A 22,019-nucleotide genomic window follows, 5' to 3' on the forward strand; every position below is an offset into this window, starting at 1 on the left:
ACAGGTTTCGTGTGGAAGAAGTTAGTAGCAGCAGACACCAGGTGTTGCACATCTATGAGTTGTGGTCAGATCAAATTAGGCCCAGCATCTGACAGCAGTTACATTGATAGTAGTTATGTACCCTCAAGGTATATTGAACATCCAGTAGAACTGTTTCATTGAGGCAAAGTAGTAAAGTGTTCAACAGTCGAAGCATATCTGAATCATGTTTCCTCTGCCCTGTCCTCATTTTTGATTAGCTACTTATGTGAAGCGAATTATTTGTTAATAACTTCCACTGCTCTTGAATAACACCATATTCTCTCATGCTAAAAAATATTCTGTATAATGGCATTCCAAACTGTCAATTTCCTGATATCTTCGTCAGAATCTCGCAGAACTCCACGTTTCATAGGATCATAAAATTTAATGGCCCCAGTGAACAGCCCTACCTCTTCCGTTGTGTACTACCACTGACAACAATTGAAGTCACAGGCTCGACTGGGGAGTCATCATCTGGTTAGCCTCATTCTTTTGGTGCCACTATGTCCCGCTCTTGTACATACAGGTAACAGTGCTATCTTGTCACCATGTGGAATTTATGTACCACGAGACCATGTATGGAGACAAGTAAATGACGTTTCATTACATACATCTGGTTGTAAAGCTTCCTCAAAACTCCTTGAATGCCATGCACTCTGCCTCATTTTTCAAATTCCCTTCCCTTCCTCTTCATAATCCCACACCAGCTCATCAGAATCCTTTCTGTTCTCTTGACTGAACACCTACAGACTCTTCACCAACTCTCGCTCCATATAATCCCTCAACAAAACATTGCCAGGTTTACAATGCCCAGGTCATGAAATCTGTCTTGATGTATATTCCTTTAACGGCTCTACCCAAACTTTCCCATCCCTACCCAAATCACGGCTCTCCTTCCTCTTTTCTTTGAATCCCTTTCCATTATTACAGCCTGATTTCTTTCTTTTATTTCACATGTGATTTCTCTCTACACACATCCCATCCCCAGATTCCACACTACACAGAAACAATCACCCTGCCATCTTGTAACTAATCATAGGATTTTAGAGTATAATCTCCCCTCCTTCCTCCTAATTTGACCTTATCCAGTACAGGTCGTTCCTTTAACAAATTAAAAATTATTACTTTATCATTTTCATATTTTAAAACTGTGCAGATGAAGAGTGGAGAATTGAACAATTACCAGTCCATAGTCGCCAATGGAAGTGAGGAAATGAAATAGTGATATGGAAAGAATACTACAAAATCACAGCTTAAAGATTTTCCATTGATTTGATTAGAGGAAGCCTATTGTCATAGATACTGTCATATCAGTACACTAGTACTTAATACTAAGATAATTAAAAGCACACTGTGGTACAGCAGCTTATCTCAACCTTTCAGTACTCACAACCCAATTTTCAGTAGTAATTTTGATCGCTCCTCCCCACCTCATTTTCCTCATATAAATATATGTGTGTCCCAACTAACTTTTCTACCTCACATTTTTCAGAAATGAAACAAAATATGAAAAATGCAATTGACCATGGATGCACCTATGTCAGGGCTGAGACAAATAAACGAACATCACCTTCAACACAAAGTTACATTTTTCTTAAATCGCATTTGAATGTTTCGTCTACCGAAACGAAAACAGGAGGTACAATTAGTGACGGTAGACTCAGTTTCACTACTCTAAACCTTATCCCTTCTGGAATATTTAGACTGGAAATGATGCCACCGTTTCCACTGTAATGCCGTAATGCGGCGTGTCTGGACTGTCCGGAATTCGGCTGAAACTTCCTGGCAGATTAAAACTGTGTGCCCGACCGAGACTCGAACTCGGGACCTTTGCCTTTCGCGGGCAAGTGCTCTACCATCTGAGCTACCGAAGCACAACTCAGGCCCGGTACTCACAGCTTTACTTCTACCAGTACCTCGTCTCCTACCTTCCAAACTTTACAGAAGCTCTCCTGCGAACCTTTCTTTCGGGAATGCTAGTTCTGCATGGTTCGCAGGAGAGCTTCTGTAAAGTTTGGAAGGTAGGAGACGAGGTACTGGCAGAAGTAAAGCTCTGAGTACCGGGCGTGAGTCGTGCTTCGGTAGCTCAGATGGTAGAGCGCTTGCCCGCGAAAGGCAAAGGTCCCGAGTTCGAGTCTCGGTCGGGCACACAGTTTTAATCTGCCAGGAAGTTTCATATCAGCGCACACTCCGCTGCAGAGTGAAAATCTCATTTCGGAATTCGGCTGTTGCCAACCCTAGCTCTGTACTGCAGAAACTATGACGCCATTGCCATACTAAAAGTCTACGTATTTCGAAATGCATGGGGTTTAGAAGAGTGAAAACAGTCTGCATCACGACTTGCATCTCTAGTTATCACTTCTGCGGAAAAACGTACATGTGCCATTTAAAATAAACGTAACTATTTGTTGAAAGTGGTGTTTTCTACATTCATGGATTGTTCATTCCTGTCCATTGTCTGAGCCCCTGACATAGGTACATCATTCGCCCATAGTTAACAAACCATACAAATAACCAAGAATAAGAAAATTTCTTGCTGTTTCGCAGCACCGATCCGTTACATTGACAAAACGTGAATCGATTGCCCTCTATTTCTCTCTGCCCTACAGAAAGCGCTAGAAAATACTCCCCAAGGTCTCTCATTTGACAAAGAAGAAGTTTTCACAGAGTTCACATAAAGTGGTGAAATCAAGAGACTAATTAGTAAAAAGCGCTCTTTGAATTTTGTCCAGTGTGGACTGAAGAGTTTTCTGCGGTGAAAACAAGATCATTTCGTATAGTACTGCCATTTTCAACATCCCACCTTTGCGGAATCAAATTTTCTGTGTTGAGAGCTTTGAAGACAAAATATAAATTTCAGCTAAACATGGAAAAAGAACTCAGTCTATTTGCAACATTCAACAATTGCTGCGAGCCAGGCCTAAGGGAGTTACTAAAAATTACAAAACTCTTGTGTACAATTTTATACGAAAAGTTAATTATTAAATACGTTGTGCAGTACTGACAGAATACTATATATAAGTATTCCGATATTCAGCCGAATCCTTCAGCAATAGGTGCTAAACTTAAACAGCAAGCTAGCCGATGGCGGTCGTCACTTCACAGCCAGTGAAGGTTTGTTGGAAAGACGGAAAGCCTTCCTCCGAAAGCTTAACCATATTTATAATGCAGATGAATCTGAACTTTTTTATTGGATGTTACCCAGTAAGAAGCTGAATTTCAAATTAGACGTCTCGGCAAGAGGTTATAATAGCTACAAACATCGAGTGACGATTATGGCTTGTAACAGTTCATCTGGATGACACAATTTCCTGCTCCTGTTGATAGAAAAATCAAAACATCATTGTGCATTAAAACATGTTAATCGCTCCTGTTTGACAGTTGTAGTTGCCTACGAATCACACAATAGTGCGTGGATGTTCAGTAGCATTTTCATAAATTGGTTTCATGGTGATTTTGTGCGAAGTGTGAGAAGAGGGCCTTCCGTCCAAGTCCATATTATTGTTTATTGACAGTGCTCCGTCACATGCGCGAGTACAACAGCTCACCAGTGGTGGTATGAGAGTTACGTCTTCCCCTCATAACATAAGGGCTCTTCTACAACCGATGAATCAAGATACTGTAGAACATCAAACGGTAAACAGAAGACAGATACTAGATATGTTAATTGAAGTAGAGGCATAAGTCGCTGTGATTCCTGTATAGAAATTAGTAAATATGAAAGATGTGATTTTTATGGCTCCATATTCTTAGGATCAAGTTCCCAGACTATCCATTCTGAAGTCATGGAAAACAGTACGACCACTGAAGTTAGTTAAGCTGTCAACATCTCTGGAATTCCTCGAAATGTTAGCAAACATTGCCGGGTGTTCGGATGTAGACGATAGTGACGTAGATGCCACAGTGTAGAATGACATTATCAGTGGTTGCTTCTTGATGACCGACGACGAAATTTCTGTTGCCGCCTGCTGTCCTACTGTATTATTGAGAACGACAGCAATGGCGACGTAGATAACTCAAAGTGGCGTTTCAAGGGAAGAAGTAATGCCTCGTACAGAGGCAAGGGCACAGCTGGAAAAACTAATGGTTTACCTAAAACAGTGTTGTTCAAATGTTTCTGCGCACGAGCGCATTTAACTCGTGCCTATGGTGGTGTTGGTGCCGCCGCCATGACAATCACTATTTCAGTTTTACTATTACTACTACTACAAGCGTCTAAGGCTGTAAAAGTAGTTGACAGAATTATAGTTAAAACTGCATATATTTACGACTTACGTAATTAATGTGAAGTTTGACACTAGATGTTCGCTGTAAATTCAGAAAAAAACTGGTGTGTAGCTGGAACACTCTCTTCTAAATGCATCATCTAGATGTGAGTCTGTTAGGCTGGATCGGTATTTATTATTGACGCTCATAGATGAAAATGTGACCTCACAAACAAGAATCAGTTTTCAAACCAACACTAACGATCAGGGGATATTATTCCTGCCCCCCAGGTCCAGAAATTGCTAGAAGTTATAAAATATGATTTCAAAGATACATCTACAAGATTTAAAATTTCCATTTGTAATTCTTCAAAATTAAACTTCCAAAGATTTCACGCATTTCGCCTCCAAGTGTAGTAATGTCAGTTGAAACAAACAGATTATTGATAAACATAATCACAGGTACAACATCCATAATTTTAATCTACTGTACTGTATTTATCATGGCTGAAATGTTGCGATTCTTCTTTTGAATTGGAGATTGACCTCATTTAATTTTGAGGTGATATCTTCCAAGGAGCCAAATCTAGGGGCCATGGTATCTCGTCAGGCTCATGGCGGTACTGCCCAGAAAATAATTAAAAAAATTACTTATCTCGTCAAGAAGACTATAGAATCGTTCCAAACTTTTCCTCCTACTGAGCCACCTTACGTCTGCATGGAGAATTATGTCATCATGCTCAGAACCTGATATTTTCAAAAGATTTCTGAACAATTGGTGATGTGTAGAAAGTGATCAGACGTAATTTGCTTCATGAATTACAACTTTTATGGCATGGTCAAACTTTAAAACCTTTGCATATAAAGTTTACTGTTGAATAATACAATACAAGAAAGAAATTTTGGAAATAAATAATCTTTAGCAAAGCGAGTAAAAACTTCATTAATCTTCCCAGTCACTGAGCGAGCCTTATCTGTTTTTGTAGTAGTAGGTTTATAGAATGGAACAGTACTACCTTTCGCAAATTTCAAGACTGTATTAAATATGTCTTCTCCCCTAGTTTTGCAACTCCTCCTCAACCCTGGAATCATGAAAGACGATTCCAATAAATAAATACAACTCCCTTATGCCGAAAATATCAGTGTTTTTATCAGACTGAAGCGATAAATTCCCACACCGTTGCAGGTCCTGATAAATGTGAGCAATGAAGTGCACTTTTAATGACATATTTAATTTGTCATAGGCACATACAAGGTCGTTCACAAGTTCAGTGTAATTCTCAGTCTTCCTATTGCCCAAGAACAATGACGAATCTTTCTGAAATCATTGCCATGCCGTTAACTCATCAGGTCTGAGAATTGATGGTTTCCAAAGATCTCTCATATTAGTGGACCAATGATTAGCCCCTGCTTGATCTTCTCAGTACCCAGTCCAAAGATTTTTTCGAGCAAATATTCGAATGATCGTTCGTTGCTTTTATTCGCTGCTATTGAGAAAAAGACTTAATCAAGCCTAGCTTCACATGTAGTGGTGCTAAAAGGAGTTTATTGGGGTTTAAAAGTGGCCCTCATGAGACATTTGTCTCTCCAGACAATAAAGCTTTTCGTCGTGGCCAGTCTTTCAGTTCGTAATATAAAATCTTTGCAAGACTACACCACTAACAAACGTAGCACCAGTACTTAGCGTACTCACCTTGTAGGCCCGTAAGCATACCGATGACTACCATCACGTATGACCCATTGATGCTTATCATAATCGATGTTGTGTAAAATATCTTTCATCATGATGTAGCCGGCCGCTGGTGGCCGAGCGGTTCTGGCGCTACAGTCTGGAACCGCGCGACCGCTACGGTCGCAGGTTCGAATCCTGTCTTGGGCATGGATGTGCGTGTTGTCCTTAGGTTAGTTAGGTTTAAGTAGTTCTAAGTTCTAGGGGACTTATGACCTCAGCAGTTGAGTCCCATAGTGCTCAGAGCCATTTGAACCATCATGATGTAACTATCATTTTATAGGGCTGCATATGCCACTGGGATGGAAGAAAGCGCGTTGACATTATTCAACAGCACAGCTTTCGAACTAGTTTTCGAATTGTGTATGAGAAATCTCCAGTAGTCTTTTTGTGTAAGATACTGAGTTCTTACATCAAACCTTCAACGTCCATATAGTATGTCGTCACGTTTGTCGTGTTAAAAAATTGTTTGAGTTTTCCACTCCACGAAACGAGAAGCTAATAGTTCAGCTTTATTTTTTGGAAAATCAAAGTCTCTAACAAGATCACTGAGTTCACTTTGCGTGATTTTGTGCATTTCGCTAGATGATGTTGGTCAAAAGGTGGGATCGTCAGATATAGAAGGATGACATGTATCTGACTGGCCTCATCTTCACTGTTACTGGAAATATTTATTGCTGTGGCTGCTGGAGGATCTGGAACTGGAAGACGTACTCCACACTGTCTCATCGCAATGGTTTTAGGAGGATAATGTATTTTGCTCTTCTCTGTCTTGTTAAATCCTTTATTGAGCGAAGGCACCAAGCAGAAGTAGCAGTCTGGTACGTGGTTTGTGGGTTCACGCCGAATGGCCGTCACTGCAGAACGTATGGAAACTTTTCTTTCATTTCCTTCTTGCGTTTAGAGCTATTGAAGATGTCGTAAAACTAACATGAGGAACCCATGCTTTTGATTGGTCTTCTACACGGCACCTGAATTATAGCAAATAAGCTTTTTTCACTGCTTGTGTCAATGTTCGCTTCCTACATCCAAAAACTGTGAGGGCTGTTAATACATCTGTGAACCAAAACAGCAGTTTTGGTGCCACACAGTAACTCAGAAACTCAAGAATAAGTTGCAGTACACAAAGGAGCGGTCTAAAAGGCAAACGGTCTCAAGGACCTCATAAACAATCGAACTTGTTTCACAAATTTATTCTTCTTTGGCCACGGATTTATCAAACTAACCTGTACGCCTACCAACAAAGTTTGTCAATTTAGCCCCATTTTTGAATCTGATGCTATTCGTCTATGCTGTATTTTGACACTACGAAAAAGGACGAAGGAACTGAGGAAGATCGGGTTTAACTTCCCGTCGATATCGAGGTCATTAGAGACGGAGCAAAGGCTCAGACTGTGTTAAGGATGGGGAAGGAAATCAACCATACCCTTTGAAAGGAACCATCCCAGCATCTGTTGGAGTGATTTAGGGAGATCACAGAAAACCCTCTGGATGACCGTCTGGATTGTCCGACTTGGGTTTGAACGGCCTTCCTCCAGAATGTGAGTCCAGTGTGCTGACCACTGCACCACTTCACTTGGTGGAATGGCTACAAACGCAGATACAGCATCCCTGACATTGTGTTCAAAGAAGAAGAAGAAAAAGCAAGGCGCTGGTCCATGGAATGATTTAAAATGAGAGAGAAATACACACACAAAAACTTGTTGAAGGAAATGTTACACGGAGAACTTTCTGCAAATGGGCAGTTAAACTTTCAATAACCTGTTTAGAGCTACTTCGCCCTTACAGTGATAAAGAAGGCACATGCATGCGAACATTTATTTCCTTTTGCCTGCTCCTCTAATAACAGTTCAATAAAATACCACACCATGGGAACACATAGCCTGTATCGTCCTTGGAAGAACCGAAGAACTTAGAGTATTTTATTTTATTGCATGTGTATTGTGTAGAACATTGATTTTCTTCTTAACCTCTTCCTGCATGTTATATGGCTGGGAAAGCTATGACCCCTGCAACAGTTTGATAACTGTGAATGATATTTTATTTTTATCCTTCACTGTAGTTTCCACAGTTGTGGAAATTCACAATACAGTGAGATAAGTCGCAATAAAAGTATTTTTCGCTAAACAAACGCTGCAAAACATTAATACAAACAATGTTCGCCATTTAACCAAATTTTTTACATCAACCAAAATTTGTGGCAAAGGTGTCAGATACACTGTATGTTTGACATACATGCGAAACACCGCTATATGTGGTCAAATGTTTGGCAAACATAGCAAATTTTGACAAATTGTATGATCGTTTATTAGGTTCACATATAGGGAGACACCATTTCACTAAAAAAAAAGTGAAGCCTGCCTCCGTCATGTTGGTGTGCCTTGCTGAAGTGTTCATATTACAATTCTGATCTTCGGTTTCTCTTAAAACAACCTAACAAATACAGTTGCAAAGTACACGCTGAGAATTGAATGTCAATTCAATGCATTAGCATTAGAGGGTAGGATTAATACAGGGCATAAATAGAGAAACAGACTTCTAAGATACATCAATATGGCAGAGAGACATCAATTGATGTCTGCACTCACACACATAATGCTTACACCCATTATTCTAATCTCCTTGTACAGAGCACGTGTTCACTGATCCATATAGCTGAGAATGTGGTCGTGGTCGTCACCTTACTTTGCAGTTTGCATATCTTATAACTGCATGAAACAAAGCTTTCATGTGTTATTTCAGTGGAATTCCGTATATAACAAAGAAACAAAAACTAAAAAAACAGATATAAGGACGTAACAAACTTCATACAGTACAAAAATGGGACCTAAAAAAGGAAAATTATTGTCGTAAAGATTGGGTATATTCTTTCATATAGAGATTTCATTTTTGAACAGTGCTATCGACATATTCGATAAAGATTTTGGGGCGTTTAGCATGAACATGGTAAGAGGTTTCACCAACAAATCTGTGTAATGGAACATCGATATGAAGTAATATCAAGTTTGCAAATTACTGCTAGGCTTCACAGAAGGCTTGCATCTTCCCCATTAGTTGCAAGCAAAGAGAAAATACACGTTGTAAACAAGGTAGCTGTTAATAGTGTATTTTTAGCTGAACTAAATTAACTGTAGCTTTTCATGTACTTAATCTACAGCACTTTGATTTATTTTTCCACGTGGTTTGTGAATAGATTAGACTCTAAGACTTTGCATTGCCCATATATTTCAGTAAAATATCTAAAAAACTAGAGCCTATCTGATAAAAATGGTGTGATGTCTGGATTCAGTACCCCTTAAATGCATAAATCCATCCCGATTTTCTTAACATTTTTTAAAAATTTTTGAATAGAACATGAAAAATATATGTATCACTTATTCAGTAAAAATATAAACTTCAGCACACCTGCATCTATAAAACTAGAGCCATTCTAGAAAAATAAACTCCATATTTGTGATCAGTTAGATTTTAAGCGTCTAACTTTATGTTTTCATAGTTCAGAATTAACAGGAAAATCATTATTTATGTTTATGTAAGTTATCAAAACAGTGACGTTCTACACTGCTTTTCTTGGGAACCGAAAAATTACTTTTACACAATAAACACACGGGTTTCCCTCTTAATTCGACAAAAAAGTGCTAACCTCCCAATCATGGTTAAAACTGTACGTTCTTTGTCTTTTACCAATATTGTATTAAGAACATCGATAATACACAAGACACATAACTAAACCTACACTCACAAGGTCCCAAGCTATACTGAATAGCGCCAAAAATATTCCACAGGAAGGCACTGTTGGTACTAACAACAATGCTAAAAATGAGTGAACTTATTGTTTAAGGGAAAGCTTTGTTGGAATTCAAGTGACTCTGTCTCCAATTCCAACAACTGAGGTCTAATATTTGTTTAGAGAAGTAATAAGTAGGCTACAGTTTTGAGTGTACAAAAAAGCAGTTTAGTTCTGAAATTTGCTTTTAACTTAGGAATCACTGGAATAGAAATTTACTTCTGAAATGCACCAGGACGACATTTTATGGGTTCTATGTCACCAAGGGGTCCCGTGGACAGGCCTGATCTAGAACGTCAGCCAGATACAACTCCGTTTGAACTTTTGGTGAAATATCTACATGATAAAACTGCTCTCAAACGTCACACAAGTTTGAAACAAAAGAAACTTATGCATTATTTCAAAAATAAACTTGTGTATACTACAGTAGCTATACACTTTAAGTGCAACAAAACTGTTTCTTCTTAGTGCAAAGATAAAAGTTGTGTGTATTGTAGTATATGTTGGAGTTTTTGCATGGGTGTTCCTTCAGGTCCAATGACCTTTCTACTGTTCAGCTGCTTTTCTAAACCATGGTCACTTATTTCGTATCTGTCATTTTGACATCTGTGCAATAATTAGGAAGCAGAATTGCAGCATGATGTACTTCAGTGCCACAATTTTGGAAATATATAATTAGTGTTTCGACCATCTCTGCATCATCATTCCTTTATATGCCACAATTTCATAGATAGTTGTGATTAATTTACTAATTTAATGTAAGACCAATACATGTTAGGATTTTCTGTCAGGTCAGTATAAAGAATTTTATTTTACTCCTTAATCCTCACATGGTCAAGTTTGAGGGATAGTAACAAATTTTTAATTATAACCTCGAATAAATCAAGTTGTATCATGAAATGCGATGATCAGTCCTTCTCTATATAAACTCTTTAATGTGGCCTGTTTTCCCAACGATGGATGCCTTGACAGAGAACTTGATTGTAAATGTCTGCATTTTGGCTCTTTAGGAAACCTTCCACCTCGAATATCACCTCATTGTCGCTCTAGAAAAGCCTACCATATAATCAATTCTTCAGCTGAGGAAAGAAGAAGTCACTGAGTTCCATTGGAGGAGAAATCAAGGGGAGCGGAGAAATGGTTGATGTAAATAGTCCAAAGAAGCAGCATATGTGACTGTATCCCTTACAGAAACCGCTAGGTCATTATCATGGACTAAAACCACCCCTTTGGACAGCTTTCCACGATATTTCGCCTTGAAAGGGTCCAGTAACCAATTCAGGAGGTTTCAGTAGTATGCTCCAGTAAAGAATTTCCCTTTAGGAGCATAATCTGTTAGCACCATCTAATACTAACTTAAAAAAATACTGATAGTTGGGTTTTCGTCGTTTTGGGGTTTGATTAGTGTTACCATTAATTGTTTTGCTCCCATGTCTCTAGATCATAGTGTGATATGCATCGCTAATCTGAGGTGGCAAGGCGACTGAGGAAGTCATCTGTTTTGTCCTGGCTTATCCGCAACATTTCATCTTCTGTCTGTAGGCCGATGACCTTGTTGAATAACTGTGAGTAATTCAGGAACCCAGCTAGTGGCGAACTTTGTTATGTTCAGAATGCCATGCAAGATGTTTAAAACTAATCTGTGACTTATTTTCACAAAAGTAACTGAGAAGTGGTAATAATAATAATAATAATTGCAATTGCGACAAGATAAGCATCAGGCAGAGCACAGAAATAAAAACATTATGACATTAATGAGCTTTAAGAAAGAGAAAAGCAGGTTCACTATTTCAGGTAGGTATTTTGCGACAAGTGAAATGTCACATGAAAAGAAAAGGTAATCAGTTGGAATACAGGTATTTGTACAGTTATGATACTCATTTAGTATCTCATACAACCTAAACTTAAAAATATGGTTTGGATTGCAGCACTACTGCATCTCAGTGAATTAAAAAGTATTTTGGAAGTAACTGACAGAAAATATGAAAATCTACTGTAAACTAAATTTAACAGCCTTATGTCTACGATTTGTAAGCCCATCTTGGTGCATACACTCTGGAAAGACACATCTGTGTCCACTTCACAGGTAGCAATTTGCCTATCAACTGTTGCACTGTCAGAAGTTTAACACAATGGAAAATTGTCATCAGATAGCTAATGCAATCTCACCAGAAGAGCATAAGACTTGTAGTGTAAATGGCAATGATATCCCTATAAACCTTGTGATGAACTCAATATAAAATTTTCATTATTATAATCAGAATGACTTATACAGGGTGCTACCATAATAATAACAAGATCAAATGAAGTATTACTTTTGTTTGTGAAATCTTTAGAAGGTTTACAGAAAGATAGGAACTGGATTCCAAAAGAGAGATAAATGATGGTGGCACGCTGCAGTATTGAGGTACAAAGAAATGAACTATAAAGTTTTATAATGTAGACAGACTTTGAAATAGCTTGCTGAAAGTGCATCTATGCAAAAAATGGAAATAAAATCTTTACTATAAGCGGCACAGATTGTTCAGTGTTGTGACAGTTGCAGTTAAACTGTTCAGACAGAAAAAAGGTGGAAATAAATGTACACCATCTTTTAACAGCAGCGAAAACACTTGATGAATACTGTAACTGTTTGGACTGGCTTGGAGTCAGAGTGTAAGAACTAAAATCATGCACTGAAATTACTTGAAATCACAGAACTTGAAGTCATTAGAAAATTAGAGATTTCAGTGTGTGAGAGAGTAGAAATATGAGTCAAGGTAAAGGTATATCATAAAAGTCATTATCTGCCAATTGAAGAAATCCTTCTCTCCTCAAAGGAAAGTAGAATCTGCGGGATAGGGCATGAAAAACTGAAGACTGGTTTGTATCCATTTGAATTTTGATCAGTTTTCAGAAAGAGTTCTTGGGGATAGAAGGTACGAGTATCACTGACCACAGCATATCTTACAGACTTAACTAGCTACCTGCACCATGGGGCAAATACTCTCTGTACTTTACTCAGAGTGAGTGAGATGATGGTAGCTGCCACTCAATAAATAAAGAGATAATGCACTCAAGATGTGAAAGTAAAGCAGAATGTAACCTGGTGTCAGAAGACATATTAAAAATAGACTGCAAACACCTGTAATATGATAAAATGAATTAAAATTAAGGCCTTCACAATTGCAGATGGAGTAAAACATGCTACTATTTTCAACAACACTTTCATAGTAGGGCCAAAATCACATGAGCATGGTTGCACAACCTTCCCATTCAATGTTCCTGAAACCAATGACAAAATTGTATCCAGCCAAGAATATGCAACGATTAAAATCCAAGAAGTCTGTTCATTCAACAGAACTATGCTGGCCGAAGCAATATGTACAGGGTGTCCATAATTAAAGTTCCAAATTCAAAACGCTATAGAAAGAGGACCACTGCTCAGAATGGAGTCAATGATGCAGAAGGAAACGTTATGGAAAGAAACAGTTAACGAAAATTTTGTAAATAGACGGCGCAGTAAGCATCTTAATGTAAATGGGATTGGTTACAAATGACAGATGAATTTCAATATGATGACTATAGTTTGAGTTGCATATTGCACCATCTGTACTGTTCAGTGTGCATGACTGCACATGATAGGCGATCAACAGTTGTGGCACTGTTAGTTAGGTAAGTCCTTCCTCCACGGCAAGGTAAAAACTAGTTTTTAAGTGTGTTGTGGCCAAAATACCGTATAAAAACAAAGTGATACCGTTTTCTGACTGGCGTAAAACCGCTAAAAATAATGTTCTGCATGCAGTCCAACGTTTTCTGCCCCAAGCTGAAATCGAGAAACAGCATGTTTCACAACATATTGGAGTGTTTTGGGGGTCACATTCAGAATGCGGGGGTCACAGTGTAGCAGCAGCCGACGAGCCGAGAGGATGCACAGCAGCAGCACTTGTCTAATAAACAGCAAATAAATTTAGTCTTTGTTTTCTCTTTCACATGCTTCTGCAACAAAGTAAACTACATGTCCATATTTTACTGTGTAGACTAGTGGTTAGAAAATTAATCGTAGTTTTTGTTTTTGCGTAAGCCTTGTGAATATCCTTGTGCAGGGCGACTTCCTAGTATAAATTTTCCCCTCGCCAGAAACTCCGTCACGCCACTAAGCTTTATTTCTGTGCTAGTAGACAGTATACAGTTTAGATCAGAGCATTCTAGTTTGAATATTTATCTCGTGCAGATTTCTAATAACAAGCATCTGTAAATACATCAATCTTAGTTGAGAAATTTATTTCTCGTTAATAGCTTCCGGTGTCAGAGTACAGTGAGAAATCTGCACAGCAGATTTTAGTGTTACCTTATTCTCCTTTGGTATATCTTGTATACATTTCAAACTCAGTAGTGCCATTTGAGACCTTATATCTATTTTATACACAGTACGATATGGCTAGGGACAGTGCTTGTTGTGAGCAGACACAAGGAGAATTGACTGCTGTCCCTAACCAGCTGTAAGCTGCGTTGGCTGCCGTCGACAAGCTTCTAGCTAATGCTCAAAGTTGCGGTGACGTCTGGGCGCCAGTGACGAGACCTGCGACACCTTTGGTGCCACTGGAATCCCTGGTGACCCGGACGTTGCTGCGGCTTCTGATACGCAACATCTGACCGGTCCGTCTTCACTCCATAGTGGGTGGCAGACAGTGGTTGGCTCGCGTTTCACTGGGCAGAAGGCGAAAGAGGGAGCAGACTGTGCGGATGGCTCCTTACATCTTAGCAACAGGTACGAGGTGCTAACCAGTGATGATGTTAACTCTGAGCCAGCACAGGATGTGTCTCCCGTTGGGCCAGCGGTCGATTTTCCTGCCCAGTCTGGACAAGTACAGAGGGTGGGTATGCTTGTCATTGGGAGCTACAATGTTAGGCGGGTGATGGAGCTCCTCACGGAAACAGCAGATAAGGTGGAAAAGAATTCTATTTTGCCAGGAGGTCTCATCCGTGATGTGGAGGAGGCCCTGCCGATGGCTATTGAGCCCACTGGTTGCAACCGGCTGCATCTAGTGGCACATGTCGGCTCGAATGACGCGTGTCGCTTTGGTTCTGGGGCCATCCTCGGTTCCCTTCGGCGGCTGGTTGGTTTGGTGAAGGCAACTAGCAACGCACGAGGGGTGCTTTTTTTTTTTTTTTTTTTTTTTTTTTTTTTTTTTTTTTTTTTTTGTCGCTGTCTATTTGTAGCATCGTGCCCAGGGTTGATGGCGGTCTTCTGGTCTGGAGCAGAGTGGAAGGTCTAAGTCAGAGGCTCAGACGACTCTACGACGGTATCGGATGCGAATTTCTCGACCTCCGCTATCGGGTGCAGAATTGTAGGGTTCCCCTTATTATGTCAGGCGTGCACTATACGCAGGAAGCGGCTACTGGGGTGGCGTCCACATGGGGCTGCCCCAGAATTAGTATCGCTTACTGAAGGTTATAATGCACAGATAGTACTGGGAACAGAAAGCTGGTTGAAACCAGACGTCAGTGAAGTTCGGACTGGAATTTTATCGTAAGAGTAGGTTAGTCGCCAATGGTGGCGGCGTGTTTATTGCAGTAAACAATTCTATAAAATCTAGCGAGGTCATCACGAATTTCGAATGTGAATTAATCTGGGTGAAATTGAGTATCAAAGAACGGTCAAAAATCGTTATCAGATGCTTTTATAGACCACCTGGGTCAGGATCTGTAATTGTAGAGCACTTCAGACAGAACTTGCACGATATCATTAGTAATTTTCCTGATCATGTCCTTGTAATACAGGGTGACTACAACTTGCCAGGTATAGATTGGGAGTGCTGTGCCATCAAAACTGGTACCAGAGACAGGGACTGTTGTGGCATTGTTCTGGATGTCTTTTCCGAAAATTATCTAGAGCAAATAGAGAATCAACTAGTGAGGCTAACGTCTTAGACCTCCTGGCAACAAACAGACATGAACTTATCGAATATGCGAAGGTAGAGGAAGGTATCAGTGATCATAATGCTGTGACAGCATCGATGACGATTTGCCCCACAAGGAATGTTAAGAAAGGTAGGAAGATACATTTGCTCAGCAAGGTAACAGGATACAAATTTCAGAAAATCTCAGCAGTCAGCATCAAATATTCGGTGATGAGGACGATGATGTGGAGAACAAATGGAAAAAATTCAAACACATCGTTGCAATATGCCCTAGACAAGCATGTTCTGAATAAGGTTTCAAGGGATGGAGAAGATCCACCATGGTTTCATAGTCGTGTTAGAAAAGCGCTACGTAAACAAAGAGCATGTCATCTCAGATTCAAGAGAAGTAAAAACCTAGCTGACAAACAAAAACTGAACTATTCGAAAATGTGCGCAAGGAAAGCAATGAGAGAAGCGTTCAATGATTTTGAAAGTATGACGTTGTCAACCAACCTGAATAAAAACCGTAAGAGTAAAATCAGTAAGTGGATCAAAATCATCTATTCATTCTCTCACCGGCCACACCGGCACCGAAACTGAAGATAACAGGGAGAAGGCCGAAATACTGAATTCGGTCTTCCGACGTTGTTTCACCTCGGAAGATCGTAACACTGTCTCTCCTTTCAATCGTCGTACGAACGTCGAAATGGAAGATATTGATATAATCGATCGCGGAACTGAAAAGAAGCTACAAAAATGGTTCAAATGGCCCTGAGCACTATGGGACTTAACTTCTGAGGTCATCAGTCCCCTAGAACTTAAAACTACTTAAACCTAACTAACCTAAGAACATCACACACATCCATGCCCGAGGCAGGAATCGAACCTGCGACCGTAGAGGTAGCTCGGTTCCAGACTGTAGCGCCTAAACCGCTCGGCCACTCCGGCCGGCAAGCAGCTACAATCGCTTAGTAGTGGAAAGGCGTCAGGACCAGATCAGATACCTATAAGATACTATAAAGATTATGCGAAAGAACTTGCTCCCCTTCTACTACTAATTTATTGTAGATCGCTTGAGCAACGAAAGGTACCTAATGACTAGAAAAAAGCGCAGGTCATTCCTGTCTTTAAAAAAGGCCATAAGACAGATCCACACAATTACAGACCTATATCGTTAACGTCAGTCTGTTGTAGAATTATGGAATATGTTTCATACACAAGAATTATGACGTTTTCAGAACATGAACATCTTCTTTATAAAAATCAACATGGATTCCCCAAACAGAGGTCCTGCGAAACTCAGCTCGCTCTGTCCCTCCATGAGATCCACAGCGCAGTGGACAACGGCGCTCAGGTTGATGCCGTGTTTCATGGTTTCAGTAAGGCATTTGACAATGTCCCGCATTGCCGTTTAATGAAAAAAATACTAGCTTACGGAGTATCGGAGCAGACTTGCGATTGGATTCAAGACTTTCTTGCGGACAGAACTCAACACGTCGCTCTTAACGGAACATAATTGACAGATGTAAAGGTAATATCCGGAGTACCTCAGGAAAATGTGATAAGACGGTTGCTGCTTACAATGTATATAAATGATCTAGTAGATAGCGCCGGATGCTGTGTAAGACTATTCGTAAATGATACAGTTGTCTATACCAAAGTAGAAACGCCAGAAGATAGTAATAATTTGCAGAATGACGTGCAGAGCATTGATGAATGGCGCAGGCTCTGGCAGCTGACTGTGAAGGTAAATAAATGTAACATATTGCGCATACATAGGAAAAGAAATCCACTACCATACAGTTACACTATTGGTAACAAACAGCTGGAGACAGCGCCAGTCGTAAAACATCTAGGCGTAACTACCCAGAGCGACCTCAAGTGGAATGACCACATAAAACACATAGTGGGAAAAGCAGCCACCAGGCTTAGATTCATCGGAAGAATCTTAAGGAAATGTAACTCATCCATGAAAGAAGTGGCCTATAAGGCGCTTGTTACCCGGTTCTTGGGTATTGTTCGTCTATCTGGGATCCCTATCAGATAGGACTGATAGAAGAGATAGAGAAGATCCAACGAAGAGAGGCTCATTTCGTCACGGGATCGTTTAGCTGGCGAGAGAGCGTTACAGAGATGCTAAGCAAATTCCACTGGCAGGCGTTACAAGAGAGGCGTTGTGCGGCACAGACAGATTTACTACTGAAATTTCGGGACAGGAGGAGTCAGACAGCGCATTACTTCCCCCCACATATTTCTTGCGTATGGGCCATGAGGAGAAAATTCGAGAAATTAGAGGTCGTACAGCTGCTAACCGACAATAAATCTTTCCACGCATTGTTCGCGGGTGGAACAGTGTTGGAGGGATCAGGTAGTGGTACCGAAAGTACCCTCCACCACACACCATTACGTGGCCTGCGGAGTATGATGTAGATGTAAATGAAATGCGTTGCACAATGCGTCCTTCAGCTCGGCTGCATTCATAATTGGAGCACTGAACACATCATATTTCAGGTAACCACATAGCCAGGAGTCACACCGATTAAGATCAGGTGATATGGATGGCCGCGATGTAGAGCAGCGACAACAGATAATTCTAGAATTTCCGAAATGCCTCTGCAGCAGCCACTGTGCATTGTGCAGGGGAGCACCAAGTTGCAATAAAAATGATCCTACCCACACATCCATGCTGTTGGAGGGTTGGAATGACGTTGGTACACCAAAGCCTCTCATAGGTCTTACCAGTGATGGTACATGTAACAAGACGCACAGGGTTCAGCTCCTCGAAAACAATAAGACACTACGATAAATGATGCCAGCAACTCACATCACACAGTCACCTTTGTAGAATGAAGTGGTACTGATTTATGCATGTGTAGATTTTATGTTGCCTGTAGTATGCAATTTGCATATTGACATATCCTTGGATGTGGAAACTATCTTTGTCTGTCAAGAAAATGTTCCATGATCATTCATTGTCCACTTCCATGTGAGCAAGAAATTACAGAGGGAACGTTTGTCTTCTTGGTAGGTCAGCAGAGAGAAATTCAAGAACATGGGTGACTTTGTGTGGATAGCAAAGCAGGATATTTTGTAGGATTGTATGCGTTGTGCTCAGAAACATGTCCAACATTTGGGCAACGCCCCATTCACTGTTTTTTTTATTTTTCTTTCAACACCACTGTTCAACTCATTCTGCAATGCTGTGGCCACATCTTTTACAGATCTTGAATCAACTGCTTTCTTCCCTCTGCAATACTGCACTTCAAAAGAACCTGTCTTTTCGAATTTTGTGTTCATTTTATCCAGATCCTTAGCAGCAGCACTTCATTCTACAAAGGTGACTGTGTAATGTGAGTTGCTGGCATCATTTATCGTAGTGTCTTATTGTTTTCGAGGAGCTGAATCCTGTGCATCTTGTTACATGTACCATCACTGGTAAGACCTCTGAGAGGCTTTGGTGTACCAACGTCATTCCAACCCTCCAACAGCATGGATGTGTGGGTAGGATCATTTTTATTGCAACTTGGTGCTCCCCTGCACAATGCACAGTGGCTGCTGCAGAGGAATTTCGGAAATTCTAGAATTGTCTGTTGTCGCTGCTCTACATCGCGGCCATCCATATCACCTGAGTGTTTGGAGATTCTGCAGGGCTGCTGGGTCACAGTCATCATTCCTGTAAAAGAGCTTTAACAGCAGTGTCTGATCCCTCATGGAGACAGCTATGTTGGGTACGTCAGATGTATACTGAGGAACAGCCAAGTGCTACACATCTGTCAGTATGCGTCCCACAATTTCTGACTCTTACAGTGCCATCTATTGATGAAATCTTCGTTAATTCTTCTTCTTATTATTATTATTTTTATTATTATTATTATTTGTTCCATGACTTTCGCCCTGCATCAATAATATGCTATTCAAATTTGATGTCGTTCTGAGTACTGTGTCTCTTTCTGCAGAGTGGAACTTGAATTGTGGACACCCTGTATACAGGATGACCTGAATTTGACAAAATATTTTCTGATTATTTTCGTACAAGGGACCCATGGTCTCCAATAGTGTGTTACAGAGTAATTACATCCCATTTGATTTCTTAACACATTTATCTTATATGCATCTGTAAGATAATCATTTACTGAATCTGACACATCCATATTATCAGCAACTGTTATATAGTGCTCATTGAAGAAATTTGTCTCACTACACAATCCACTTATCAACATGTCTTTACTCTCACACTAATCCATTTCTCCTAATCTCTGATTTTAATACTCACCTCCTTCACTACATCACATGTTGTTACCATCCTAACATTATTGTATTGTTACTGTGCCCTTTCATCTATTGTAGCAGAGTCACAGGTCACCACCATTTTATTATACCACCAGCTTTAACTGAAATATAAGAACTCAGGTATTAATAAACTCATAGTTGGAATAGTAGCTAGACCTGTACTTCAGTTCTTATGAGGAAGCAGAAGAAATAATCATGAAAAATGCAGAAGAAATTCTCATGTAATAGAGAAGTTTACCTGAAATGTAGTAAAACACAGGAAAACTTCAGGGAAAGAGAAGTATGAAGTAAGTCAATTAAATACAAGACTTTATGATAAAACAGCAATAGATCAGCAATGATCTATAGGTAGAAATTGTGATGAATTTACTATTGGTAAGTGAAATGTGTAGTGAGCTGTAATTTGAGCATATTAATACTTGACTAAAAAACAACATATAAGATTTTAATAAAATTCCTACAAAATGGAAAACCAACAAATAAAGTTGGACAACTGTATTTTCAATAGTGTATTTTATTTGCAACAGCCTCACTGTCAGTAGTTTAATTAACTATGAAAAAACTTTCACTGTGGCACCAGTGTAACAGGAGTGTGTGTTTGTTGAAAGCTACAGTGTAATTCAAATTAAAATTTGCGAAATTGTTGTAGAACATTTAAAAAGTTGCTATGGGCTACATGTAGCTTTTGTTAAAGTCTTATGATATACTTATGAATGTTGCTAATTTTGTTTACATGTCAATTTATTTGAAAAAATTAACTGCATAATGTAAGAAGGACAAGACACTTTAATTTCATAAGGACTACAATTTACAGTTAAATTGTATGCAATTATACACAAATTGATTTGTCGTGAAGTCACATTTGTTATACAAGAACAAACTATTAAATTGCCTATGAAGCTTTCTGTATTATAGAAAGTTTTCCTTTTAACTATACTCTACAACAATTTTAATTCTTTTATTCAATTCCATTATGCCATGGGGAATATTGTTTAAAAGTATTTTGCCAATATATTCAAAGTTGTTTCTTACATAATTTAACCAAGTCACTGCTGTTTCACATTTGTGTGCCCAGCTATGACTCTCGCACTAGGTGTTTACATTTGGAAAATTATTTTCTAATACTTGGCCCCAGCGAAAACGACTTCATTAGTTGCAAGAACCCTACAGTACAGTATTCTGTTATTTGCTATTCTGTTGTCCTCAGCATCAGCCTACAATAAATATATAATAAATATGTCCAGGAAATACCAGACAATGTAAGAGCTCGGCATTCGTTTTTTACTTGTTTGGTTTCTTTCAATTGCTTTCAGATGTATATCATTTTTATTAGTCTCCATAAGTCTCATAAATTAGAAAAATAATTCTGCACATTACCCAAGTCTAAAGTAAGAACCACAAACTGAACTATATAGAATTTGTGTAGTGTCATATCTGAAGCTTTTTTGTAATTCTTCTAGCTTATGTTTTTGTACTACTACAATACGTGTACATTAGGACAAAGATACAACTACCAAGTAGGTGTAGTTATTCTGCTGTTGGGAAACTCTAAGAGTACTTTAGAAGCAACAAGTTAGTGACATTTTATGAACAAACAATGATTAAATACAAAGTGAAGCAATTGTGACCCAACATTCTATACACTCTGCAGTGCTCAGCGTACTTTAAGATTGTTAATTGGTTTAATTATAAGTGGATTAGTTATGCTGAGTTTTAGCAGTTCGAAACACACACAGTAGCAGTACTGGACAATCCTTTGACTGTGAAATACGAAGTCAAATTTTGTCATTATATGCCTTTCTTGTATGCAGTACGTCTTATAATCATATGTCTAACTTTCAAATGAGATAACATATTACAGTAAAAGAAAATACTCTTCACCTACCACCATGAAACTGTCAAGGCAATTTCAGTCATTTAATATTCTTAATACCTTTACAAAATTACAGCCATGAAAAGCATAAAAATATTTGATAATTCTTTGGCTTTCTCACATTTAAAATACTGGTAAATTAATTATGTAAAAATTAACCACAATGTTATAACAACTTGTTTTCCTTATTTAGCTCATCTTTTCTATTATGAATGCCCGCTCTTTACAC

This window comes from Schistocerca americana, chromosome 3, assembly GCF_021461395.2.
Source record: "Schistocerca americana isolate TAMUIC-IGC-003095 chromosome 3, iqSchAmer2.1, whole genome shotgun sequence".
In the NCBI taxonomy this organism is placed as follows: Eukaryota; Metazoa; Arthropoda; class Insecta; order Orthoptera; family Acrididae; genus Schistocerca; species Schistocerca americana.